General features: G+C 37.8%; 1 pseudogene; it reads right to left on the bottom strand.

The window, feature by feature from the left end:
* Positions 1-904: 904 nt before the first annotated feature.
* Positions 905-17,480, bottom strand: LOC143668197 (ubiquitin-conjugating enzyme E2 J1 pseudogene; annotated as a pseudogene).
* Positions 17,481-20,097: the final 2,617 nt, after the last annotated feature.

The following is a 20,097-nucleotide window of genomic DNA, read 5'->3' as shown; positions in this document are numbered from 1 at the left end:
TGTAGATAGGTTATCTTTTTGGGCTGGTCTGGAACCTGATACCATTCACAATATTGTTTGAGTTGTAAAAGAAATTAACTGATTAAATAGACAATTCTAACTAAAGTTTTTTTTTTTTCTAATTTCTATCATTGTCACTTGAGGGGGATAATATACATCAAAGTGATTACAAGGCATTGGTCCCTCTTCAAGTAGCATCCAATAGCAAAGATGTGTCCATTTCCTCATAAATGTTTGACTGATATAAAGTTACTTTCAGTGAAGAAAGTTTAGGACACAAACATAAAGTCATAGAACAGGCAATCTCAATATGTCTCTTATGAATGAACAACTTGAAGAGTTTTTTAAATTCCTGAATCTGGGTCTCCGGCACGGCAGGCGAGAATTCTGCCACTGAACCACCATTGCACTGCCCAAGAGTTTTTATACACCCTTTTTAAGCAATCTATTTGAGGGGTTTTACTTTCCCTTTTCACTTCTTTGATCCCTAGAGCATTACACATCAGAAGAAACAGACTATTCAATAAATGGTATTGAGTAACTAGTTATACTCAACGGAACTTAAAACACCATCTTTCACTCAAGGATTTCAAAGAATGATACAGAAAAATATCACAAATTTACATAAAAAACCAAGGCTTGACAAACAACAACGTTATTTCCCTGTAAAGCAGGTTAAATTGTGAAATAGGACTTTTGACTTCTAGTACCTTAAATTAAGCAGAAAGCACTGCTGAACATATTCTGAATATTTACCTATATTTATACTGAACTTAAGGATCAAAAAAAAAAGATAATGAAACATGATACAAATAATCTTTTTGTAAATAATTCTTAGATTATGCCCATTGTAGAATGTTTAATGAAGCACTAAAGTCATAGCTTTTAAAACAAAAAAAACATGTTATGGCTCAAAGGCAAATATATACTCATTGGTTAGGTATAATCAGAATATCGAAGCAGCCAATGCCAAAGTCAAGATGACAATCAGTTACAGTTGATTCTCCATGTTCAGTGTAGTTGTCTCTTGGCTGCTGGCCCTAGATTACATCTGGTAAAGTAGATGATCTTCTTTGCTTCTAATGCTGGGCCTAGCATTGTTGAGGGTTCATGGAGGTTTCTTAGCTACAGGCAGGGTAGGTTGCCACAGGGATACTGCTGAAGGGCTCTGGACTCCATACAACGTACTGGAATGTTGTCGACATATTATCTTGTAAATCATTTAAAGTCAGGTTTAAGCCTGACTCAGCAATTATCTTTCAGGATGAATTGACTTCTGCCTTAAAACCGATTTGTCTAGCAGGTCTTGGCTTCTTGGTCTGCCTAGCTTGACCAAGAATTTGGCCAGATTTCACTTCCAGATTTTAAGTCAAAAGGACAGATATCCTTCATGGTGGACCACAGCCCTTACAACAGAAATCGTGGGACTCTTTTGGTAAGTGCTCTTTCCTCACGGGCATGTAATCTATTGTCCTTTTGGTGCTCCTTCTCCTTTTGTTGACATAGATGCAACAATGGCTAATAATGCTGATCTTATACTCTATGAAGGCTGCTAAGTTTTGGGATGATGTTCTGAAGTGTTGTATTTGTCGAAGTTCTCCAGGGAAGCAGAACCAATATTTACATTTATGTTTGTGTGTGTGTTTATGTTTACATTTACATGTTTATTTATGTTAACATGCAATTATTATGAAATTTATTCTAGGAATTGGCTCATGCAAGTATGGGGATGGTCAAGTCTGAATTCTGTAGAGTAGGCCACAAGTTGGGAACTCTAATGAAGTTTTATGATGAATTCTCCAAGAGAAGCTGGCTGGCTAAAGTAGAGATAGAAATTCTTCTTTTTGTTTGCCCCTTTTCTGTCCAGGCTGGCCGTGGTTCTGCTCATATAGATTTTGTAAAATACTTGCTGGCTTTGGCTGCAGTTTACAGGTGTCCAAACATCAGACAATAGAACCTTCCACAGTTCTTTCTGGCATAACTGCATTTCCAATGCAGACTTTGGCTGAAATGGCTGACTGAATGTCTGTTGAGGTAAACTCTCATGTGGAGCCCAATTATCTGGGCACTTGCTTTCCAGAAGCCCAGGGAGATCCTAATAGAATTGTTTCTGGCCCTAATCTCGGAGCACACTATCTGGATAGGTTCAGAATTTTCCAAACTATCAATTTCTAGTTTTGTTTTTTCTTGTATTAAAAAGTTCAGTTTTCAGCATATCTACTTCCTCTTGCAGTTCACTATAAGCTGCAAGGAGCAACCAGGCTGCGCTTACCCATTGCAGGTAGGACCTTTTGATGATATTTCTTTAGTTAAGATGGAATGGCCCAACTCAATAGGCTAGATCTTAATCCTATTACTGGAACCCTTTATAAGTGAAATGGAATTCAGACATACACAGAGAAAGCTGCAGGAAGCAAGAAGCTGAACTCAGCAAAACCTGGAAGAGAAAGGATAGTCAGGAGACCTGCTGCCATGTGCCTTGCCATGTGACAGAGGCACCAACGATCACTAGTAGACATCCCCAGAATACCACAGTCTTTAGGGAGAAAGCGTTGCCTTGTTTCTGCCTCGATTTAGACTTTCTTTTAGCCTCAAATCTGTAAGCTAATAAATAGCCATTCTTCAAGTCAGCCCATTTCATGATATTTACTTGAGTAGCATAAAAACCAAAACAGGTGGAAAATGTTTCCTTGGGAGATATTCTCCTCAATTTTTCCTTTCATGAGAATTTTCATTTTGTTTTTACTTATTCCATGTGTTTTAGTGCCTGCTCCCAAGTTTAGATGATGTGATTTCTCTCACAGTATATAGCTTGAAAGATGATTCCTCTAATATGTTATGAGAGCTATATCCCAATCCATAACTCTGTGGCAAGATTCCATCTTCTGGACATATTTATCAAAGCTATTATCATTTATACCCTTGCCAGTTTTGCTTCTTTCCACTTATTTGCCCATCTGGCTTTATGCTCCCAAGACTTTACCATTTATGAATCATGGATAATGTTCACACCCAATTGTCTATGACTCATTAGGAATCTTTTCCAGATTTCTCAGCATTTAAGCATTCTATCATTTTAACAGGAACAGTTGGCATGCATTCTTATTTATACTGTAATTTCAAAAATGGGTGCCAGGCTGAAAATGGTTCCCATATTTAAATCATTTACACATGTAGCCTCTTATTTGAAACACTTACAAATCAAGACAATTTTGGGGGCCACTTTTAAATGATCATAGATGTCAAATTTAAATGTGATTCCTCTCTGGGTAAGGAACTACATGAATGAAAAGATATTCCAGTTCTGCAGGAAGTTTGTGAATGTTCCCTTTCTTTAGATAAATTACTTTCTGAGTTTTTCTTCCTTGTTTCCAGTGGTTGGAAAAAAAGCATGAGTTCTGTCAGTTATTAGCTGTGTGATCATAGACAAGATATGTAATAGCTTTAAATATTAGTTTCCTCATTTTTAAATATTTCTGTCTATGAGTTTCTTTTTTTAGTGCTACAAGGAATTCTTTACATGAAATGTGTTCCCTGGAAAACATTTTTTTTTTTTTTTGCTTTTTTTTTTTTGTATTAATTAAAAAAAGAATTAACAAAACAATTAGAAATCATTCCAATCTACATGTACAATCAGTAATTCTTAATAACATCACATAGTTGCATATTCATCATTTCTTAGTACATTTGCATCGATTTAGAAAAAGAAATAAAAAGACAACAGAATAAGAATTAAAACAATAATAGAAAGAAAAAAAAACAGAAAAAACAAAAACAAAAAACCTATACCTCACATGCAGCTTCATTCAGTGTTTTAACATAATTGCATTACAATTGGGTAGTATTGTGCTGTCCATTTCTGAGTTTTTATATCCAGTCCCGTTGTACAGTCTGTATCCCTTCATCTCCAATTATCCCTTCTCTTTTTTTTTTTTTTTTAATTAACGGAAAAAAAGAAATTAACCCAACATTTAGAGATCATACCATTCTACACATGCAATCATTAATTCTTAACATCATCACATAGATGCATGATCATCATTTCTTAGTACATTTGCATTGGTTTAGAAGAACTAGCAACATAACCGAAAAAGATATAGAATGTTAATATAGAGAAAAAAATAAAAGTAATAATAGTAAAATCAAAACAAAACAAAACAAAAACCTATAGCTCAGATGCAGCTTCATTCAGTGTTTTAACATGATTACTTTACAATTAGATATTATTGTGCTGTCCATTTTTGAGTTTTTGTATCTAGTCCTGTTGCACAGTCTGTATCCCTTCAGCTTCAATTACCCATTGTCTTACCCTGTTTCTAACTCCTGCTGAACTCTGTTACCAATGACATATTTCAAGTTTATTCTCGAATGACCGTTCACATCAGTGGGACCATACAGTATTTGTCCTTTAGTTTTTGGCTGGATTCACTCAGCATAATATTCTCTAGGTCCATCCATGTTATTACATGGTTCATAAGTTTATCTTGTCTTAAAGCTGCATAATATTCCATCGTATGTATATACCACAGTTTGTTTAGCCACTCTTCTGTTGATGGAGATTTTGGCTGTTTCCATCTCTTTGCAATTGTAAATAATGCTGCTATAAACATTGGTGTGCAAATGTCCGTTTGTGTCTTTACCCTTAAGTCCTTTGAGTAGATACCTAGCAATGGTATTGCTGGGTCATCTGCAAACAGTGATAGTTTTACTTCTTCCTTTCCAATTTTGATGCCTTGTATTTCTTTTTCTTGTCTAATTGCTCTGGCTAGAATCTCCAACACAATGTTGAATAATAGTGGTGATAGTGGACATCCTTGTCTTGTTCCTGATCTTAGGGGGAAAGTTTTCAATTTTTCCCCATTGAGGATGATATTAGCTGTGGGTTTTTCATATATTCCCTCTATCATTTTAAGGAAGTTCCCTTGTATTCCTATCTTTTGAAGTGTTTTCAACAGGAAAGGATGTTGAATCTTGTCGAATGCCTTCTCTGCATCAATTGAGATGATCATGTGATTTTTCTGCTTTGATTTGTTGATATGGTGTATTACATTAATTGATTTTCTTATGTTGAACCATCCTTGCATACCTGGGATGAATCCTACTTGGTCATGATGTATAATTCTTTTAATGTGTTGTTGGATATGATTTGCTAGAATTTTATTGAGGATTTTTGCATCTGTATTCATTAGAGAGATTGGTCTGTAGTTTTCTTTTTTTGTAATATCTTTGCCTGGTTTTGGTATGAGGGTGATGTTGGCTTCATAGAATGAATTAGGCAGTTTTCCCTCCACTTCGATTTTTTTGAAGAGTTTGAAGAGAATTGGTACTAATTCTTTCTGGAAAGTTTGGTAGAATTCACATGTGAAGCCATCTGGTCCTGGACTTTTCTTTTTAGGAAGCTTTTGAATGACTAATTCAATTTCTTTACTTGTGATTGATTTGTTGAGGTCATCTATGTCTTCTTTTTTTTTTTTTTTTTTTTTTTTAAAGGAAAGACAGAGAGAAGGAAGGAAGGATAGAAGGAAGGAAGGAAGGAAGAAAGGGAAACATCTCCAAACATTTTCTTGCTTTATTGTATTTTGTTTTTCCGTTTTTGTTACATGGGCTGGGGCCGGGAATCGAACCGAGGTCCTCCGGCATAGCAGGCAAGCACTTTGCCCGCTGAGCCACCGCGGCCCGCCTATGTCTTCTTGAGTCAAAGTTGGTTGTTCATGTCTTTCCAGGAACCCGTCCATTTCCTCTAAATTGTTGTATTTATTAGCGTAAAGTTGTTCATAGTATCCTGTTATTACCTCCTTTATTTCTGTGAGGTCAGTAGTTATGTCTCCTCTTCCATTTCTGATCTTATTTATTTGCATCCTCTCTCTTCTTCTTTTTGTCAATCTTGCTAAGGGCCCATCAATCTTATTGATTTTCTCATAGAACCAACTTCTGGCCTTATTGATTTTCTCTATTGTTTTCATGTTTTCAATTTCATTTATTTGTGCTCTAATCTTTGTTATTTCTTTCCTTTTGCTTGCTTTGGGGTTAGCTTGCTGTTCTTTCTCCAGTTCTTCCAAATGGACAGTTAATTCCTGAATTTTTGCCTTTTCTTCTTTTCTGATAGAGGCATTTAGAGCAATAAATTTCCCTCTTAGCACTGCCTTTGCTGCGTCCCATAAGTTTTGATATGTTGTGTTTTCATTTTCATTCGCCTCGAGGTATTTGCTAATTTCTCTTGCAATTTCTTCTTTGACCCAGTCGTTGTTTAGGAGTGTGTTGTTGAGCCTCCACGTATTTGTGAATTTTCTGGCACTGTGCCTATTATTGATTTCCAACATCATTCCTTTATGGTCTGAGAAAGTGTTGTGTAAGATTTCAATCTTTTTAAATTTGTTGAGACTTGCTTTGTGACCCAGCATATGGTCTATCTTTGAGAATGATCCATGAGCACTTGAGAAAAAGGTGTATCCTGCTGTTGTGGGATGTAATGTCCTATAAATGTCTATTAAGTCTAGTTCATTTATAGTAATATTCAGATTCTCTATTTCTTTGTTGATCCTCTGTCTAGATGTTCTGTCCCTTGATGAGAGTGGTGAGTTGAAGTCTCCAACTATTATGGTATATGAGCCTATTTCCCTTTTCAGTGTTTGCAGTATATTCCTCACGTATTTTGGGGCATTCTGATTCGGTGCGTAAATATTTATGATTGTTATGTCTTCTTGTTTAATTGTTCCTTTTATTAGTATATAGTGTCCTTCTTTGTCTCTTTTAACTGTTTTACATTTGAAGTCTAATTTGTTGGATATTAGTATAGCCACTCCTGCTCTTTTCTGGTTGTTATTTGCATGAAATATCTTTTCCCAACCTTTCACTTTCAACCTATGTTTATCTTTGGGTCTAAGATGTGTTTCCTGTAGACAGCATATAGAAGGATCCTGTTTTTTAACCCATTCTGCCAATCTATGTCTTTTGATTGGGGAATTCAGTCCATTGACATTTAGTGTTATTACTGTTTGGATAATATTTTCCTCTACCATTTTGCCTTTTGTATTATATATATCATATCTGATTTTCCTTCTTTCTACACTCTTTTCCATATCTCTCTCTTCTGTCTTTTTGTATCTGACTCTAGTGCTCCCTTTAGTATTTCTTGCAGAGCTGGTCTCTTGGTCACAAATTCTTTCAGTGACTTTTTGTCTGAGAATGTTTTAATTTCTCCCTCATTTTTGAAGGATAATTTTGCTGGATATAGGAGTCTTGGTTGGCAGTTTTTCTCTTTTAGTATTTTAAATATATCATCCCACTGTCTTCTAGCTTCCATGGTTTCTGCTGAGAAATCTACACAAAGTCTTATTGGGTTTCCCTTGTATGTAATGGATTGTTTTTCTCTTGCTGCTTTCAAGATCTTCTCTTTCTCCTTGACCTCTGACATTCTAACTAGTAAGTGTCTTGGAGAACGCCTATTTGGGTCTAATCTCTTTGGGGTGTGCTGCACTTCTTGGATCTGTAATTTTAGGTCTTTAATAAGAGTTGGGAAATTTTCAGTGATAATTTCTTCCATTAGTTTTTCTCCTCCTTTTCCCTTCTCTTCTCCTTCTGGGACACCCACAACACGTATATTTGTGCGGTTCATATTGTCCTTGAGTTCCCTGATACCCTGTTCAAATTTTTCCATTCTTTTCCCTATAGTTTCTGTTTCTTTTTGGAATTCAGATGTTCCATCCTCCAAATCACTAATTCTATCTTCTGTCTCTTTAAATCTATCATTGTAGCTATCCATTATTTTTTCTATGTTTGCTACTTTATCCTTCACTTCCATAAGTTCTGCGATTTGTTTTTTCAGTTTTTCTATTTCTTCTTTATGTTCAGCCCATGTCCTCTTCATGTCCTCCCTCAATTTATCGATTTCATTTTTGAAGAGGTTTTCCATTTCTGTTCGTATATTCAGCATTAGTTGTCTCAGCTCTTGTGTCTCATTTGAGCTATTGGTTTGTTCCTTTGACTGAGCCATATTCTCAATCTTTTGAGCGTGGACAGTTATCTTCTGCTGCTGGCGTCTGGGCATTTATTCAGATTTCTCTTGGTGTTGGACCCAGCAAGGTTGTAATATTTTTCTGTGAAATCTCTGGGTTCTGTTTTTCTTATCCTGCCCAGTAGGTGGCGCTCGTGGCACACGTTTGTCTGCGGGTCCCACCAGTAAAAGGTGCTGTGGGACCTTAAACTTTGGAAAACTCTCGCCGTCCTGGGGGTTCGCTAGCCGAAACGGTTTGAGCCGGTCCGGGGTCCGAACGCAGGGAGGGTTGCTGGTCGCCGCAGCCAGGGAAAGAGCCCGTCCGAATTTCCTAGTCGGCACTGGGCAACAAGCGTGGTGGGAGGGCGCCAGCGGCAGCGGCCCGCCCGGGAGAGTGCACGTTCCCCGGGAGTCACGGGTTTGGAAGGGGCCTCCCCCACCCGTCACCGTTCTCCGCGGCCTGGGGGTTTCCGATCCAATTCTCTCAGTTGGTCCGGGGGCTGCGCGTGGTGTGGGCGCCAGCCGCCTTGGTTTCAGGGGACTGCCTCTCCCAGCCGGCCCGGGAAGGGGGAAGGGAGTGACTCCGGCCACTTGCCACCCCGCCCGGTAAGGCCCGCGCGCCTCGGCGATCTCACCCGAGCTGCTTCTCTCAGCCAGCCAGCCGTTCCAGGATGGGGTACGCTATCTTTTTTATCTCTGTTGTGGCTTTGGGCGCTTTCTGTATCGTTTCTACTCCCCTAGTAGGTGTCCTGGAGAAAAAACTAAGATCCGCGCGTCTTACTAAGCCGCCATCTTCCAGGAAGTCCTGTACACTTTTTCTTTACTAGTGACGTTAATTTCTTCTGCCATGCTGGAGATCTGGGTTCAGTTCCTGGTGCCTGCATGCACGTGGTCCAAGTACTCCACGAGCTATGGGCGCCTCCTTGGAAAACATTTTTGATGATTAAAAGTAGTTTAGAAGATGCTTACATGAAAGATGAATATGTAGAAGGAAGAATTGCAGTTAATGTTTTTTTTTTCAAGTGTAGAAATACCTATGCATAATCATTTTACTTTTGGAGTGGTGGGAGGAGTGTTTGCAAAGCAACCTATTCTGAAAATGTGAATAGACACTATAATTTTAAAAAAGAGTAATATCCTAGTAGTATAAATATTAGTATAAAGTATCCTACTAGTATAAAAATATCCCAGTAGTATAAAAATACCAAGGACATGAACAAGCATTGCATACACATACACACACACATACACAGAGACATAGAAAACACAATTTGATTAAAAACATGGGTTAAAAAAATCCAATCTCAATAATGATCAAAGAAATATCGAGTAAACAATGAAATACAATTTTGCATCCATAAATTGATAATGATTTAAAATGATAATATCCAGTGTTGGTATGGTTTTAGGAAATGGACATTTTTATGTATTGATTATTTTATTTCTAGAGATCAATTTGTCATCATGTCTCAAAAGCCTTAGTACATTTGTAATTCACTGTGAACCTACAATTTATTGGAAATTTATTCTACATAACCAGAAAAATCTGCAAATATATACACGCATGTATAGTATATATATGTGTGCATATATGTAAATTGCCTGTTATATAAACAGTAGAAATTTGAAATAATAAGAATCTCCACTAGTAATATATAAAATCTATTTATTACCAAGAATATTGATTCTGCCTCTTCTTACCCCATTTCAGGTAAAGGGGATTTGCTCATTTACAAACTTGGTTTTATTCTTGTTCCTCCTCCTTCCCCTCACCAACCACATCTGGTCAATTCCCAAGTTCACGTCTTGACAACCCAGGCTGAAAGCTTTGCTTTATAAACATGTTTTAGGGAAACATTGTAATTTAGTAATAGGAGCACTAAATTTGGTGTGAGAAGACCGGAATTTAGCTATCAGTACTTGAGCAAGCTACTTGGCTACTCTAAATATCAGTTTTTTCATGTGTCAAGTGGGAATCTTATGCACATCCACCCGACCTCACAGGGTTGCTTTAAGGCTGAAACAAGGTAATAATGTTAAAGTGCTTAATGACTATAGACTGCATTTAGAAGATTGAATTGTGTGTCACAGTAAGCACACACTCTTAATCTTAATCTCCATTCTCATGGTAAATAGGATGTCTTCAAATTTTTATTTTTGATTAAGATGTGAACTAGTTGAATTAGTCTGGGTCTTAATCCAGATAATTGAAGCCATCATAAGAGAAAAAACTGGAAGCTCCAATCAGAGAAGGCCACATGGAGAAGCCGGAAATCAGCTGGAATCCAGAAGGAAAAGGGGAGGGCATTGCCATGAGATAGGAGGCAGGGATTCAAGCCAAAACACCGTAACAAATGGGGCAGACAAACACTGGACTTCCACCGACCAGGGAGTGGGTGGGGGTAGGGAAGTCTTTTAGCTTCTGAAATCATAAGACAATACATTCCCTTTGCTTAAGCCAACCCATTGTGGAGCATTTTTCATAACAACCAGGAAACTAAGATGGTGTGTTAGAAATACAAGCCATGTGGCTACATGCCCTGTAAACAAGAGGGTGTAGAGACAAGCGGTGCTGGGTGGTTGTGTGCAACCATGGATTGCCTTTGTACCTTCTGATAGGAATTGAGAGATTCATGCCTATGGTGGCGGAATTTCAAAGGCGGAAGAGAGAACATATAAAATAGAATAAACAAAGGACATAATGCATGACTCATTTAAATGGAATAAAATTGCTTTAGGTTAATAGCATCAGAAGAGTTAAAAGAAAAAGTCTGTGTTTGCACATGTGTGCACGAATGTGAGAATTAGTTACCGATGCAGAGAGAAGATATAAGGAGCAGAAAGGCTGGATAGAAATCACTTATTTCCTTCTGTAGATACAGCTAATATAAAGAGTTCTCTTTTCAGTGTTACAGGGTTTTCTTAACACTGAGTTTGGATACTGGATGATAGCTGTATGGCTAGAAAGTATCTCAGAGAAGTCATATATAAAAATGCATATATATAGGGATATGTACATATATATTATAGTCCTATATATATAGATAGATAGATACATAGAAATATAATTGGGCATATATATATTTAAAATATATATATATATACAGGGAAGAAGGAACTTTGTATTAAATATAGCTATTTACCATTTTAAATATTTACGATTGCCTTAACTTATTTTCATTTACCCTAATGTCGTTATTGTTATTATATTTGCATTTGAACATATTTTGAACCATCATGTAAGATGGTTCAAAATTTTTAATGGCAATTGCAAGATGTGGCACTCTTATTTTTTTTTAACCTCTATTGTTATAGGCTATTATGATAAATGTTTACTTCAAAATGTTTAAAAAATTTTAACAAAATTTTCTATTCTTGTGAACCATCATATACTAGCACTAATTATTGTACTTTTCACATGGGAAAGATGTGGTCCAGATGTTTAAATGAGTGGGTTGCCTAGGTTTATTTAGCAAGAAAATCAATAACATAGAAAAGGAAATTCATAGATATACTGACTCCTGAATTGTATATTGTGGTATGTGTCTAGCCGGTTTTTCCGTAACACTGTATCCTATTTTTACTGAACTCAGATAAAATGGAGACTGCAAGCAAACACACAGTGTTGAGGTTTAAATGCAGTTGTGACTGTGACCTAACAAGTTTGATTAGGACCATTAGCAGGAATACCCGGCAGGAAACTTTAGATCAAAACACTTTGAAAACCTAGATTGTCAACAAACACTGACTCCTAGCTGGGTCTAGTAGCCAATTTAGAAATTGATTGTCTCAGTAATTGGATTTACTAGGTTCTATCTCAAAACTCTGCATCTTTCTTTGTAGCTACATATAACAGATTTCCACAGTTTATCTCACCAAAACTTTGTGATGGAATAATCTGGATTCCCATTGAAAGCATTGTTTGGAAATTATGAAGAAAGACTCTGGATCTAGCCAATGAAATTCCTTTTTATCTAGCCAATGAAATTCCTTTTTATCTAGCCAATGAAATTCCTGTTTAGAGTTAACACCATATTATAATTCTATAGTACATGTATTCTTTAAACACCAATGCTTTATAGGCTAATGCTCTTTGTATAGAAGTAAAAAAGATGAATTAGAAATAGCATTGCCTGTTGTGCCATTCTCAGTTGCATGTACTCCAGAGTCCTTATAGGTCATTAGCTTGGATTTACAAGTAGTTTTTAAAAATTGCTTTCCATAAAAGTTATATTTAATTTATGAAGTTAATGTAAATCTTCCCAGATTGAATCAGTGATATTCCCTTGATCTTCAAGATTCAGGTTTCTCATCATTCTAATGGCAATAATAAGATCTCTTCCATGGGATTCTTGCATGGACTAAATGAAATGAACGCATGTTAAGCACCTGGAACATAAAAGGTGTTCGATATTTTTTTTAAAAAAAATTCCCATTTATCATTGTATTTTATTCCCTGACATTTTACCAGTCCTTTATTTATGACAAAGCATCTTTTGTACCCATATCTACTTAATTTATATTCTTAAAGCAATCTTCATTAAGCAACAGTGTCAAAGGCTACTAAATAATCCAAAGAAGTCACAGATTCTCCTCTTTTTCATATGTGACTTATTTATTTATTGTTTTTTAGTTGTTAATTTCTTTAGAATAATGACAGTTTAATTGGTCATGAATACCCTTTGTAAAAGCCTATAGCCTTTCCCTGTTAGTAGGCTGCACCTGCATAAGTGTTCACTGATGTCTTCCTTCCTTGTCACAGATACCATCAACATACTAGTTAGATAACAGAAGCTTAAATTATTTTAATGAGAGGGTTAGGCAAAATGCAATGAACTTGGCTCTAAGTTATTCCTACTGAATATGATAATCCATAGAAGAGAAATAGAGTTCTTTATTGCTTTCCCCCATTGTTTGGTATATTCTGAATATATCTACTATTAAAATTCTGATCTTAACTAATTTCCACTGGTTTGCTAAGCACTAACAGTCTCCTCATCAATTCATCTGACAGTAGTTCGACAACATGTGATGGGCTCTCTGGCTTCTGTGATGCTACTCATATAGTTCCCCCACCTTAAATGTCCTCCTTCCTTCTCTCTCTGTGTAATGACCTCCTGCCTGATTTTAGAGGTCCAGGAGAAAGTCTCTGCTCCTCTCAGAGACATTTCTGTCTACACAAGACCTAAGGAGTCTATCATTTTTCTGAAGTCCTACAAAGCCAGGACTGTGCCATACCTTTGCCATGTATCATTTAGTACTTTGTATTGCTAACTTACTTCTCATATGCTTGAATTCATCATCTTCCACACCAAGCTTGCTTCTTTTCCAGGAATCCTATTACGATGAGTAGCCTCACCATCCACTTACGTGTTCAAGACACAACCAAGGAAGTCATCCATGACTCCCAGCTTTCTTACTACCTGCCTTCTCAATGAATAAACACCTAGTCCTATTGTATCACAATATCTGTTCTTTACCACTTCTTGACATCTTCAGTTCAGCGTGAGGTCGTTTCTTACCTGGATTAGTGCTATAACTGGTTGGATTCCAGTACTGCTCACATTAATCCCTTCTTCCTCCTGTGGCCAGAGTGATATTTGCTAAAATGCAAATGTGACCTTTTTATGTTCTTACTTAAAACTTTCAATGGTTCTGAGGTGTGAAAAAATAAAGTCCAAATTTCCTAGCAGGCCATGCAAAACCTCTTATGATCTATCCCCTGATTAGCTCTCCAGCTTCAAATATAGCAACTTCTTCCACTTTACACTTAAGCTCCAGCTGTATTGAGGTGACCACAGGTATTCTCTGTGTTGATAAATATGGGTTTTCTAAATGATAGCAAGGTGAATTTTGTGACTATCATTTTCCATAACCCATGTCTTGCCTATATAAAATAAAATTAGAAATTCAGAAGACAGTTTATTGGAAAGTAGGAGATGAGAAATGTTAGCCAACAAATGGAGACAACTAGATTTGCTGATGGATTGGATGTGAGGTAAGAGAGACAGGAAAGACTAGCATGACTAGATTTTTTGGCCTGAGCGACTGGAAGGATGGAACCCCTATTACTGGAGAAGGGCCCTACTGTATGTAGGAGGAACAAATTGGTGTATGTTAAGTTTGAGATGCCTATTAGATATACAAGTGCAGCAGTGATACACACAGATTATTGGAGTTCAAGGGGAGGGTGGAGTTACAGACAAAAATTTGTTCACCATGTGTATGTCACTTAAAACTACAAGACTCAATGAGACTCAAGTTTTGATCTATACAGCCCTAGACTTTTTAATACCTGAAAATAAAACTACTTCTAGAGCTAACGACAACTGAAAATCTATGGGATTGGCACAGAATGGTATTAAGTGTTAGGGGCAAGGCGGTTATTTTAGTTTGTAAAAGCTGCCAGAATTCAATATGCCAGAAACAGAATGGCTGTTCAAAAGGAGATTTTATTAAGTTGCAGGTTTACTGTTCTACAGCCATGAAAATGTCCAAACTAAGGTATCCAGGGAAAAATACCCTGATTCAAGAAAGTCCAGAACACCTCTGTCAGCTGGAAAGACACATGGCGACATCTGCTAGCTGTCTCTTCTCATTTCATAAAGCTTCCCCGGGGATGCTTTCCTTCTGCATCTCCAAAGACTTCTGGCTATGTGGGCTCTGTTGGCACTGAACTTTTTCCAAAACGGTTCCCTCTTAAAGGGCTCCAGTAAGCAACCCTACCTTGAAAGGGTGGAGACACATCATTATGGAAACCACCTCATCAAAAGTTGCCACCCACAATTGGGTGGGTCATATCTCCATGGAAACAATAAAAAGGATCCCATCCAGCAATACTGAATGAAGATTAAAGAACATGGCTTTTCTGGGGTACACAACAGTTTCAAACTGACAACAAGGGTGGTTCAAAGGAGCACGTTTATCTCATTGGTAGAAGAAAAATAATACAGTTCCTGTTTGTGTCCCATGAAGTACAGCTCATTCAACAAACCATTATATTCTAAATGTATCTTGTTCTCTCTAATCTTCCTGCATTTACACATGACTTTTCATGTATGAAATCTCCCTTGTCTTACTCCTACCATTGGGTATTGGATTCTGTACCCCTTGAAAGACATGTTTCAATCTTAATCCACATTCCTGTGGGTTTAAAAACATTTGTAAATAAGCCCTTTTGAAGATGTTATTATTAGGTAAAGTGTGGCCAAATTAAATCAGGGTGGGTCTTAAATAGTATTGCAGTAGGCCTTATAAAGAGATAAAATTTGGACATAGTAAGCAGAAGCCAAAAGTGAGAAGAAACTAGCAGTCAGAAAAAGCCAGGGAGGAAAGAGAGAGAGTGCCATATGACAGAAGACTGCCATCACCAGAATGCTACCTACTCCAGGAGAAAGCATGGCCTTGACATCTTTTTGTTTTTAATTTTGAAAAATAACGTATATGCAGAAAAGCAATAAATTTCAAAGCACACTGCAACAATTAGTTGTTGAACAGATTTCTGAGTTACACAATTTTAGGTTTTTCCTTCTAGCTGCTCCAAGCAACTGGAGACTAAAATATCATTGTAATGATGCAGCAGACATACTCATTTGTCAAACCCTATATCTCTGTTATAACTCCATCTTCTCCTTTGATCTTTCTCCTACTATTTAGTGATATTAGGGCTATGTCCCATTCTAACTTCTTCATGTTGGAAAGGGCTGTCAATAATATGGGATAGGGGAATGGAACTGGTTGATATTTTTGAGACGCTGGCCCCTCTGGATTTCAGAATTTATCTGGCCTAAAATCCATTTCAGGAAAGTAATCATAGTGCATGGGACATTTGTAGGATCTCAGATAGAGCCCTATGAGTTCTTTAGGGTTGTCAGAAATGGTTTTGGTTGGGGTTTGGCAAACCACGGTAAATAACATTATCTAGCTGAAGCTTGCATAAGAGTAGCCTCCAGAGAAGCCTCTTGACTCTATGTGAACTCTCTCAGCCACTGATGCCTTATTTGTTGCAATTCTTTTCCACCTTTTGGTCAGGAAGGTATTGGCAATCTCATGATGCCAGGGCCAGGCTCATCCCTGGGAGTCATATCCCACCTTGCTAGGGAGACTTTCACCCCTGGATGTCATGTCCCACACAGTGGGGAGGGTAATGATTTTCTTTGAAGTGTTGGTCTTAGAGAAAGAGAAAGACTGCATTTGAGCAACCAAAGAGATCCTCTGGAAGTAACTCTTAGGCATAACTATAGGTAGGCTTAGCTTCTCTGCTACATAAATAAGCTTCACAAGAACAAGCCTCAAGAAGATCATGAGACAATAAATGCTTGTTGTTTAAGCCAACCCGTTGTGTAATATTTGTCATAGCAGCTCTGACAAAAAAGACATCCAACTGTATTTGCCTGAATGACTTTACAGGATTTTTCTGATATACCATTTCATGGGATTTTTTTTCCTATATTCTTTTGTGATTGAATCAGTTCCCTTCTTCTGAGCTCTAAGGCAAGGTCTTTCCCTTTCATGATGCTGTTACTTGTTCTTTGTCCCTTTCTAGTGAATTTCTCTTACTAACCTCTCTGTCTCTATTGTCTAGCATAGGACCCACACATAATAGATGCCCAATAAATCAATTTAAATTATAAGCAAGCAGGTAAAGGGAAGAGACCATGCATTATACTTTATATTTTTCTATAGAGCTCGAGTAATATGTAACACACTTATGAATAACTTTGTAAATTTCAGCATTCTATAAGGAGTGCTGCTGGTTTATTTTTTGATCACTATATTTTTGCTCACAGATACTTAATACTGTTAGACTAGCAGAGTCTGGATGTCTTTAAGTATTAGTGAACTCCTTTGTCTCTAAATTTTATGATTTGTCTCTAAACTGAAAGGACACGTTAGGAATGACTAAACTTGCATTGTGGAATGAAAAGTGTATATAATTCACTATACATTTATCTTCTATATAAATGTACAGTGGCTCTGTATCTTAGACCTGTTAACCACCTCTAAGGGGGATGTCTCATCATGTAGAGAGCAGCAAGAACATTGCAAGGCCTCCCACCAGGAATAGCAGTCCTAGGGTCCCAAACCACTCCATGGTTTGCAGGTGTCAGAGTTGCTGGATGAAAGCACAAATCACACAGGCACTGGATGAAACAGTGTTTACTCACATAGAGAAGTTTCATGAGTGGGCGCTGGAGCCTGCAGCCAGCAGCTTCCCCTCAGCACTGATGCAGGTAGACGTCTATATGCGCCCTTCTCATTTTCTCTTTCTTGTGTGTTGTAGTTGACGGACCCTATTCCCTCCATACCAGGAAGAGATACTCCAACGGGGGTGAGCTGAGTCATAAAACATGTGTAATTTTGCCAGCCAGTCTCCATTGGATATATCCAGGGCAGATGGGGAAGGCATGTGGGCAGCCCGTTATCTACTAGGGCATAGGTTTTATCTCCAGGTGCCTCAAGAAAGGAGTCAGCCTACCTTCACCATCTGTCCTAGATACCCATCTGAAACATCTGGTCCTGAGCATAAGAATTTATTTGTGGATCCCAGGGAAAAGCAGCCAGCTATACTCAGGCTGTCTCCTACCACATATAGCCAAGATAGCCTACTTTTTGGGCTTTACTTTTCCTTGACTTTCTAATTCTGCTGATGTTCCTCTGTGTGTCTTCAGTCTCACAGTTATGTCCTGGGATGGTTGCTTTTTCAGTTAGAATCAGATTTAGTTGCATATTACAGAAAAGAGAAAATAACAGGGACTTAAATGACATAGGTGTTTATTTTTGCATTCTTGCAAAAGAGGTCAAGAGATGGGTAGCATGTGATGGATTTAGTGGCTTCATAATCACTAGAGACTCAGGCGTCTCAATTTCTGCTCCTCCATTCCGATATGTAACTTCATCTTCGTGGTTGGCCCATGGTCTGAGAAGGCTTTTGCTGCTCCAGCCATCATGCCTAAGTTACAAACCATGGGAAACCGAAGGAAAGAAATGGCAACAGGGAGATACCTTTAATCAGTCTTGCCAGAAGTTCTCTTCCACACTTCTGTTTGCATCTCATCAGCCAGAACTTAGTCACATTTGGAGTGCTTGTGCTAAAAGAGACTAGGAAATTCTATCTTTTGGCTACAATTGGGGTTCTATATTAAAGAAAAAAGGAAAATGGGCATTGGTGGCAACTGGAGAAGACAGTCTCTGCCATGGCTGTATTCTTGTATCAAGGTTTACTATTTAAAGCTCTTCCCCTTATTTTACTCCATGTTCACCTTAAATACAAAACCTTTATCTATTGATTTCCACAAAATACCACAAAATGTCCTCGCCATTCTACTCTGAAAATCCCGGCTGATTGTTGTGTTTGTTCACAGAGGAATAGTTTTTGTTTGTTTGCCTGGACTTGCCGCTCTTCTTCCAACCTGAGTACTCTGCCCTGCGTCTGGGTTCTGGTAGCTAGCTGCATTCTCCTCGGAGGGCTGAGGCAAAGGCAGGACTTTATTTTGCTCCTTTCAGCTAAAATAGTCATTTTTTTTTTGTCTGAGAATATGAGCTGAAACCTGAGCCTCCACCTTCATTATTTTTGGTATTTCCTGTAACATCATTAAAAGTTCCCCTGACAACAATTGTTCAGGGCCTCACTAGGGAACCATTTCACACCCAGTATTGTCTAGGCTGAACTCATATTCACTGCGACCCAAAAGTCAGATTTGACATCCTTATTAACAATTCTTGTCCTGGACAATTGGCCGAAGGATGGTTGGTGGAGTATCTCATTTCTGTCCTGTGGAGTGCAGCAGAGAGTTGCTTATTGGTGTCGGATGCTCGTCCTTACTGTTTTCTGTTCCTGAGGGAGCCACCACTTCCTCCTCGCTGACCCCCTTCCTGCACCATTAGACACTGTCCTTGCAGGAGTTATTACTGCCTCCATGGAGGTATCTATAAGAAGGTCAAGTTCTCAATCCTCCATACCAGTGTCACATAAACTTCTATACAGTTAACCCAAACCTTTACTCAAAAGGTTTGGGTTAACTATATGGTATTACAATGTAAATGGGGAAAATATGAACTATATGATTAACAAGACTTTTCCATGGTCAAGAGAAAACAACTCCGGGCCACTCAGTCTTTCAGAAGGTGTCTTTCTGTATCCTCTTATGTATAAAGTTCTTTCTATGAGGAAGTATCTTTTCTCTGAAAACCTTTGAAGGACTCATTAACCAGAATCCATCCCAATCCTGAATTCCCCAGCATTTTATTTCCCTTTACTTGAATTGTAGTAGAATAACATCCAAGAAAGTTTATGGTTGCCTGTGACATAGCAAGTCTCATAGAACAAATGTGGAGCAGACACTCCATTTCCCTACCAGTCTTAGTTCATTCCATCGGTCGTCTAGTAGATAAGTGTTTTCTCTGTCTTTCAGACACACTGTCACACACACACACACCACAGAATTAAACGACGTGTGGGTGTTAAGAAATTATCTGAGATTTTCATGCCCTGAAAAGCGTCACTGAAGAAGACTTTGGGGATCCTAACCACTGTGGATTATATGCCCATTTTTCGTCCTGATGCAGGATTGTCCCTATGTTTAATCATGAGCCACACTGAGAGAAACCTATACATGTGCAGCCTCAGAGGCCCAGCCCTTTGATTCTTTTGTTGATTTTGTGGTGAACTTGTTTTCAAGTGAGGATGCATTGATCTAGAAATAGGAAAAACTTGACCACTCTTGGGACACGTAGTTTTGAAAAGTTTTATTTTTCTTTACAGTTTACGAAGTAGAATGTTAGCATCTAAAGACCTCCAAAGGGAGAGGTAGGATTGATTTATTATAGTTTTAACACCCCATGGATTTGTTAGCATTGATGGAAAAATCGTATCCACCCCCACAGAGTAACATTTTGATAAAGTAAAAATTTGATATATAGTTAACTTTTAAGGTAGAATGTTAATTCCTGTTCCTGCCCCTAAATTATAAAGAAATTAATTTCACTATTTTATCTTAGTATTTATTTAACTTATTGCTTATCATTGGGGATAATCTTTGGCTTCTGGGATATAGAATGACTTGAACATAACAGTGTTCTAATTCCCAACATTTTATGTTATT

This window comes from Tamandua tetradactyla, chromosome 24, assembly GCF_023851605.1.
Source record: "Tamandua tetradactyla isolate mTamTet1 chromosome 24, mTamTet1.pri, whole genome shotgun sequence".
In the NCBI taxonomy this organism is placed as follows: domain Eukaryota; kingdom Metazoa; phylum Chordata; class Mammalia; order Pilosa; family Myrmecophagidae; genus Tamandua; species Tamandua tetradactyla.
Note: the sequence above shows the minus strand (reverse complement) of the source record. Positions and strands in the feature narration are given on the sequence as shown.